This window comes from Ambystoma mexicanum, chromosome 1p (assembly GCF_040938575.1).
Source record: "Ambystoma mexicanum isolate Mex_15411 chromosome 1p, UKY_AmexF1_1, whole genome shotgun sequence".
Taxonomy (NCBI): Eukaryota; Metazoa; Chordata; class Amphibia; order Caudata; family Ambystomatidae; genus Ambystoma; species Ambystoma mexicanum.
In genome coordinates, this window is record NC_090921.1 from 994,379,624 (window position 1) to 994,387,628 (window position 8,005).

At 49.1% G+C, this 8,005-nt stretch overlaps 1 protein-coding gene across 1 annotated transcript in view; it reads right to left on the minus strand.

Annotated features, from left to right (window-relative positions):
* The window catches only part of SLC38A7 (solute carrier family 38 member 7), a 220,110-nt gene extending 219,691 nt beyond the window's left edge, over positions 1–419 (minus strand). Inside the window, exon 1 of the mRNA XM_069654672.1 lies at positions 332–419. The gene's annotated coding sequence lies outside the window, so the exon portion shown is untranslated. The remainder of the gene's footprint in view (positions 1–331) is intronic.
* Positions 420–8,005: the final 7,586 nt, after the last annotated feature.

An 8,005-nucleotide genomic window follows, 5' to 3' on the forward strand; every position in this document is an offset into this window, starting at 1 on the left:
TACCAGGGTAACTTACTGGGTGTGCACCTCATTCATTGGGTGGGCAATCATCACGTGTGGATGATCATTGGGTCCTGTTTACTGAGGGTGCGTGGTAGCACCATCAAAAGGCTAATCATGGGGTCTGTTCATTTGAGGGACGACAATGGGGAGGGTGGTGTTGTATGTTCGCATGGCATGGGGGGTCACTGACTTCTAATTAATGGAAGCTCTTCATATCTGTGGCTGGTGGTCATAAGTGGGAGGGGGTTCATCGTTGGGAGTCACTTCAAATAATTGGTGCTCTGCTCACTGTACAGGGATAAATACTAGTGATAAATCAACCTCTTACCTCCTGCGCTGCCGGTTCCAGCTGATGCTTTACACACACTGCTGAAACAGGGGCACGTGATTCTTACAAGGGACTTGCCTATTACTGTCAGCTGACCCACGATGACCACTGGGAGATGTAGTTCACCTTACGTTTCCGAGTGACGAAACAGTGAGCAGTTCCGATTAGAGGCACGGACCTAGCAACGCGCCTACATCACGTGTAGTTCACTATACGTTTCATTCAACTTTTATCCCGGAGTGCCTCGTGATCAGGCTACGTCACGTATTGATTTTTGCTGAGTCTTACTCTGCTTCATGACATGAGTTAGTCATCTCATCTGGCAGAAGAGCGGTTAAGCATCCCAGGGACGGCGCCAGGGCCTTTCAACATTTTCAATCGAACGGGGCCTCGAGCCTCAGGGGGACACGCAGCAACTGCTCCCGTGTTGTCAGTCAGCAGGCTTGTAACCAGGCAATTTATTGCTTTATCGATTTTCGTTCTAGGGCATAAAATGGGCGCCGTGCAGCGCCTGCATTACAAGCTACGTTTCCTGGAGCCCTTGCAGCCGCCACTTCCCACGGGATAAACAGAACTGTTGTCACATCTTTGCTGTCTAACACTGGTTCCGCCGCTTGCTGAGGAAGAAGGGTTTGTAGCTCTTCAGTGGGACTTTAGTTTAAGAACCCTGCTGGTTGGTTGTCTCGTGATAATCTACTGCTATTTACATTATCCTTGTCCCCATGGTGATATATACTCCCCAGGGGTAACTCAGACTGTTTTCGCTATAAACGGGGGGCCCCACACATCTTCAGATTGGCAAGTTTAACCCCACCACTCCGACAGGGCTCGTGTACGGTCTCTAATATACATTTAATCTCATGAATCTTTATTACACTGTTATGGCCCCGGTTATGCCAACTTTGGCAGCAAGCTCTGGGATAAAGAGGTGCCAACTTGGTATTTTCACAAATGAGGTTGTTGTAAAATGAAGCGCAGTAGACTGGGTATTTTCTGATGGAACTGCTTTATTCTCTTTTCAACATCAGCTTTCTTGATACAATTACAACTCTGCATATAAACTGTGGGCAACAGGCCCTGCAAACCAGCTCTCTGTAATGTAGGTGATGAAGTCCAAAGCATTAATAATGGTCAGTCTATAGAGAAGCAACGGGAGCTGATCCGGCTCCGTGCCCTCAGCTCCACTTTATGCTTTCGGATTCTTCTTCTTCTTAATTATCGGATGCATGGGCGGACCCACGCAGGCGCTTCCCCATCCTAAAGGATGATGTGCACCAGACCCACCAATCAATACTCAGCTTACATAAACTCACAACTCCTCCCACCGCCCGGTTTGCCTCACAAAATCCAACATCACACTATTCCTACTCCTGCCTCTCTCCCCTTCACCTCCCAGCAAAGTCTTCCCACTCAGCTCAGCCACACCCAGCGCAGACAATCGAACCCACATCAATTCTCTCTCAACATGTCTCTCACACCTAAGCAGAAAATGTCCCACAGTCTCAGGCACACCACACACCGCACAATCTCTCGACTCACGTTTCCCCACTTGAAACAGACAATCATTCAGTCCCGCATGTCCTATCCTCAACCGATTCAGCATCACCTCCTCCCCCCTCCTCCATCCAGACTCCCTGCATCCACCTTCACCGACACTCCCACGAACACCAAACATCCACCTGCCCTTCACCCCACTCACCCACCTCTCCTGCACCTCATCTATGACCCGTCTCACCACCACCGCCTTCACCTCATCCACACTCAAAGGTAATCTCACATCAACCGCTCCCCTTCTCATACCCTCACCCGCCGGCAGATCCACTAACTCATTACCCAAAATACCACTCTGACTGGGGACCCACGCCAACTCCAAATCCATTCCCCTGTGTACGCACCGATCAATCTTCCTCCTGATGTCCATAATCATGTCCTTCCTATCGCCATCCCCCGCCATAATCGCCTGCAACCCACTCAATGAATCTGAAAATATCACCACCTTATCTAACCCTAACTCGCACACCCTATCGATCGCCAATGCAATCGCCACCAACCCAGCCGTACAAATTGACACATCATTCGTCAATCGTCCCACTTTATACTCCCCAGTGCTTTCCAGATAATACACCATACCCACTCTCCCAGACACAGGATCCTTCGAACCATCCGTAAACACCTTGCATCCTTCCTTTCCTGCCACATACGCCTGGCCCAAAGCTTTGATCTCGCTCCGCAATCCTCTTTTCTTCGACACCACATTCGCTAACTCCAAACACACCTTTGGAGACCCCATCATCCACCTCGGCCATCTCTCCAAATCCGTATCTGTTACAGTCATCAAATCGCCCACACCCCACTGCACTCCCTTTTCCCACATGTGAAACCCAAAAGTGCCTACTTTCCTCCTCCACCGGTCTATATAATAATCAAACCTCCAATTATACTTCAAACATTCACGCACAGGATGATCCACACTCTTCGCACTGCACTTCGCCCACCATCTCATATTCAACGCATCTCTCCTCAACCCCAACGGCATCTCCCCCACAAGCACCTGAACCGCATTCGCTGGAGAGGACCTCATCACACCCGAACACACCCTCAATGCCCTTGCCTGAACCCTGTCCAACCGCAACTTCTGACTTGCCGTGAAACCCACTGACACTTGACATCCGAAATCCATCACACTCAAAATTAACCCCTTATACAACATTCGTAGACACTTCTGTTGAGCACCCCACTCTTTCCCAGTCACCGCCCGCAACAAATTCAACCTTCATTTGCTCTTATCCACCATTCCATTCACCTGCAAATTCCAGTTTAACTTCCTATCCAAAATCACCCCCAAATACCGAAACTCTTACACGCTTTAAACCCTCTCACCTTTCAAAACCAAGTCCAACCCTTGCTGCACTCTTCTCCTTGAGAAAACCATACTCATGCTTTTATCCACAGACATCGAAAAGCCCCATTTCCCACTTCACTTCTCCATACGCACTATGGCAGCTTGCAACCGATTCTGCATCAACAAAAAACTTTGCCCTCTTACCCATACCACACCATCTGCAAAGAAATCCACCTGACACCCGAAACCACTCCCCATATCCCCATCCTCACGCACCATCCAGTCACATTCACTCGCAATCGCAGCAGACTCCCAGGTCAGATCCAAACACGACAACTTCCCAGTCCTCGCATCCAATCATGTGCCCGAACCGTCATTCAGCAAAAACAGACGCAATTCATCTGCCATACCCTTCAACAGTTCCCCATTTCAATCCGTCCGATCACTGCCTCACAACGTATTGGCACTGTTGAAATCACCACATAAAACACAAGGTCCCACATGTCCCCTTATCACTGCAGACAGCACATCCACCTCCACCACCTCACATGGATTATAATAATTCAACACTGACTTCTGATCCTCCTACCCGAATCCCCACCCCGATAACCTCTACTGCTCCATCTACCACAATCTCTCTTTCAACTAACCCCTTCCGAACTGCCACAGCTACACCCTCCCCTCTCCCCTCCGTCCTATCCTTACGAAACAACTCAAAACCCGGAATCAAAAACCTCAGATCACCCCTTAACCATGTTTCCTGAATACAAACCACATCAACATTAAATTCCCCACACCACACCGCTTTCAACTCCTGCCCATTCCTCAACAAGCTCCTCGCATTCCACTGCAAAATTCTCAGGCCGACACCCCAATGTTTCCGCACTTTAGTAACCTTCTTGAACACATCTTCTTCCGACACATCTACAACATTCAAAAACCTCCTCCCTGCTTCCACCACTCCTTTCGTAAGATTCGACACACTGACTGACAAATTCCGCTGAACCAGCTCCAGCACATCTATTATAAAACACATGAACTCAGTTTTCGGGACAACCACCATTTCTACGCTTTTCACCTCTCTCACCACTTCCTTCCGGCAGCCTCATCCTACACATTTCACTCACTACTCGAACCGGTTTCACCTTAGCCACAGCCTCCGCATAAGATAAACCATCCGCAGCCCTCACCTGCACCACCTCTCTCGCCACTCTTTGACTCTCACACCCCCTAAACGCAGTAGAGTGCCCCCCCCACAATTCACACACTTCTCCAGAGTTTCCACCTTACATTCTTTAATATCATGATCTCCACCACACCTCCCACAGTGCCTCTTATTCCTGCATACTCTCGCCACATGTCCAAACTGCTGACACTTATAACATCTCAAAGGCAATGCTACATAAGCTTTCACACGAAACCTCTGATATCCCAAATTCCCCACCTCCGGACACTCCGCTCTCGCAAACCTCACTGCCACAGTTGTAGACACCACATTCCCATGTGTATCTCTTCTCCCCATCCTCCACGCCTCCACTACCCCCACCTCTGCCAGCTGCTCCTCCACCTCAGACATATTCACAGTCAACGGTACCCCATACAGCACCCCCTTACACGACACACCACTCTGATCAAACACTTGCACCGCGCGCCTACCCAGACAACCCACCTCCAGTATCTTAGCCTTACTATCAGCACCCATCCCCTCCACCAACAACCGACCCCAGTCACCACTTGCACCCGACTGACATTCCCCACAGCCTCTTTCAACCACCCAGCAATCACCATCGGATTCTCCCCCTGAAACGTTTTCCCACGACTATCGGACTTCAACACCACCTTCCACACACTGTCATACTGCATCTGCTCCTCCCCAGGCACACCGCTTCCTGAGGCCCCCAGCCCCTCCAAAATACACTTTTCCTGGGACCCCGACCCTGAGATATCCCTAACCGTCCCCCCACCATCATTCTTTTGTGGCGACCTGCTGCGATGCTGCCCCTCATTTCCCCGCTTCCCCCCTCCACAGATGTAGACTTCACAGTCAGTGTCCTCCCCCTTTTCTCCCCTTCCTCTACCCCTCCCTTTATTTCAGCCTTCCCACCCCCCTTTCCCATTCTTACCACTTCCTCCGAGCACACTCTCCCACTGCACCCTCCTAGAGAGTCCGCTCTATTTCCTTATTCCCAGCTCCCTCCACCCAGACACTGCTCCGCCCTGCCTGGGTCCGCCCACTTCCAGGGTGCCAAAGCGTTTATCTCCTCACACGCCTTCCGACGCACCACTTTCCCACCCACCGCAACCATTACTGGCGCTCCGCCATCTTTCGTCACGAGCCTTTCGGATTCGCGCGCGGGAGCTGCAACTTCCGCCCCGGCGCGGGAGATCTTGCGAGACTGGAAGTCCCGCGATATCTCTACAGAGGTGCCACACATGCTTATGAGCAAGTGACTGAGCGAAGCAAGGGAGCATGACCCCAGACACAGAGTTGGGAAATTGGAGGCTGTCGTTGAAGATTTGTTTTTTAACTAATGGGTCAAAAAGGTGCATTGTACAGTGTATTTAATTATCACAGGAAATTGGAAAAAAGACAAAGGATGTTGTGGCTTCACATACGATGCAACACGTTAGTTGAAGTAATGAGTGTAATCACTGGCACATAAATCAGGTTATCACAAGTAACAGTTTCTGCACTGCCATAAAAGTTCTCTTGTGAACATACAGTAGTTACTTCACTATTGTGAATGTCAATTGTTTGATCTGTGGAAGTCTTTGGTCCTTTTGTATACATATAAGGCCCAGCCCTAATGCAAGAGGAACACCGGGGAGCACCCGCTTCCCACGTCTGTCGCTCTCTTCTCTGCATCGAGCTGCATACATGCGCATTTCAGTCTTGCGATGTCATGGTGGCCGCCATGATCTCGCGAGGATGCATGCCACAGATGTATAGCCAACTCTTAAGACGTAAGATTTTGATGTGTTGATTTGGTGTATTAGTATTGCACAGAACCCAAATGTACCGAGCAGGAGAATCTACATCTGAGCGCAGATAATAACAACTCTCAAGTAGGTGGAAGGGAGGAATATCGTTTTAGCATTTTTCTGGAAAACCCAATGATCCAATCGACCAGCATTCTAAAGGAATATAGTTTGGAAATTGGGCTCTTAATATCGAAAACCATTACCTCCTCATCCCAGTACTTGTGAGGTGTCTCACTCCCCCAGTGTGATGCCCATGTGACACACATCACGTGGGCGAAGAAATAAAGGTGACGGAGAAAGCCGGCCAAAGGCAGTCTCCGCTCTGACACCAGAGCATAAGTGCCAGTGTCCTTATTAGGCTGGTGAAATCATCACAGTCGTTTGGGAGCGTTTCGTACATGGTCGGCGACCACTGATTACGTATCAGAATAACTGACTAGCCATCACCGTCGTACCTGGGCCATTCACCGTACTATGAATGAAAATTAGGAAGCTATATCCACATTTTGTGCCTGAATACCGCGAACGCTGAATATCAGCCTGAATGAGAGGGCCGGAAATTATTGTGGGAACAACAGGCATTGCTTTGACCTTGTTGATCGCCCGTTTGATCGTGTTAAACATCATTGCTCGCCGCTGAAAAGTGACGTGTCTCTGCAAGCTTGGTGCATCAAACCTTTATATCTACCTCCTTGAAAACCCTGGACCTACTTACCCCTGAAGAATTTCTGCTGAACAACAATAGCACAGAAAAAAACATGTTGGGTTGGGGAATTTAATGCTGTAGTAGGCAGCAGTTTAAATCACAGTATTGTGCGTTAATTTGAAATGATCTTTCACCCTACTGTGAAGATATCCTGTTTTTTGTAGCTAACGGAGACTGTATTTTAGAAAGCTGTTTTAGATTAGAGTATTTAAATGTCATAATTGGATGAAATAACAGTGATGTGAGTTGGTTCGATTGAGTATGAATGAGGTATGTCTGGAGAATGTTTTCTGATAGAGGATGTGAATAGTGTGTTGAATAAGACAGATTAATTGTGTCTTTGATTTTTTTACAAGTGCCTTATTGATCACCACAGATTATTTTTAGATGTATTTGATTAAATCGCTCTGATATGTTTGTTTCCATTAATTAATAATAAAAATGTTAATATTTCAATATGTCCAGTGAAGTAAGTTGAATCTTTTTACTTGACTTGTTGTGATACCTGGATATTGTGTAACTATGAGGTTTGTTTCAGAGAGTCATTGGCTGTATAGATGTGTGCACTTCTTGAGAGCTCACCACACAGAAAACACCCGTTCTTTGATCTCTTTTGTCTAATTAAATATAACGGTGCTTTCCAGGTCAAGATCAGAGAACTGAGATAGATCTGGTATCCTCTGTCGCTCTTATTTTTTGCTGCTTATTAGGCGCCTGCCTGCTACGTGTCCCACCTTCCAGGCCTTGCCCGGTCCCGTGGCTGCACGGCCCCTCATCACACTGGTGACGCGGCGGGAGAACATACACAACCGCAAATCGTGCTGTTCAGTCACCATGCCCCAGGCACCCAGGGCCGGCTGACTCTTGTCGCGCCCCCCCACTCGGTGCCTAGGTGTCGGTGGAACGCCCACTCACAACAGCAGACTGCACGGATCCGGCACTGCGCTACAGGCACCCCCAGGGCCCGCTGACCCATGTCGCAACCTCCCCCGCTGACCCATGTGGCGACCTCCCCGCATGGTGCCTGGGCGTTGGTAGAACGGCACAGAAAGAAACCCGCAGAGGCAGCATTCCTTACTGCCTGCACACCAACCACACAGGAACTCCCCGCCCAAAGCCCGAGGCCCCCAGACAGCACACATGC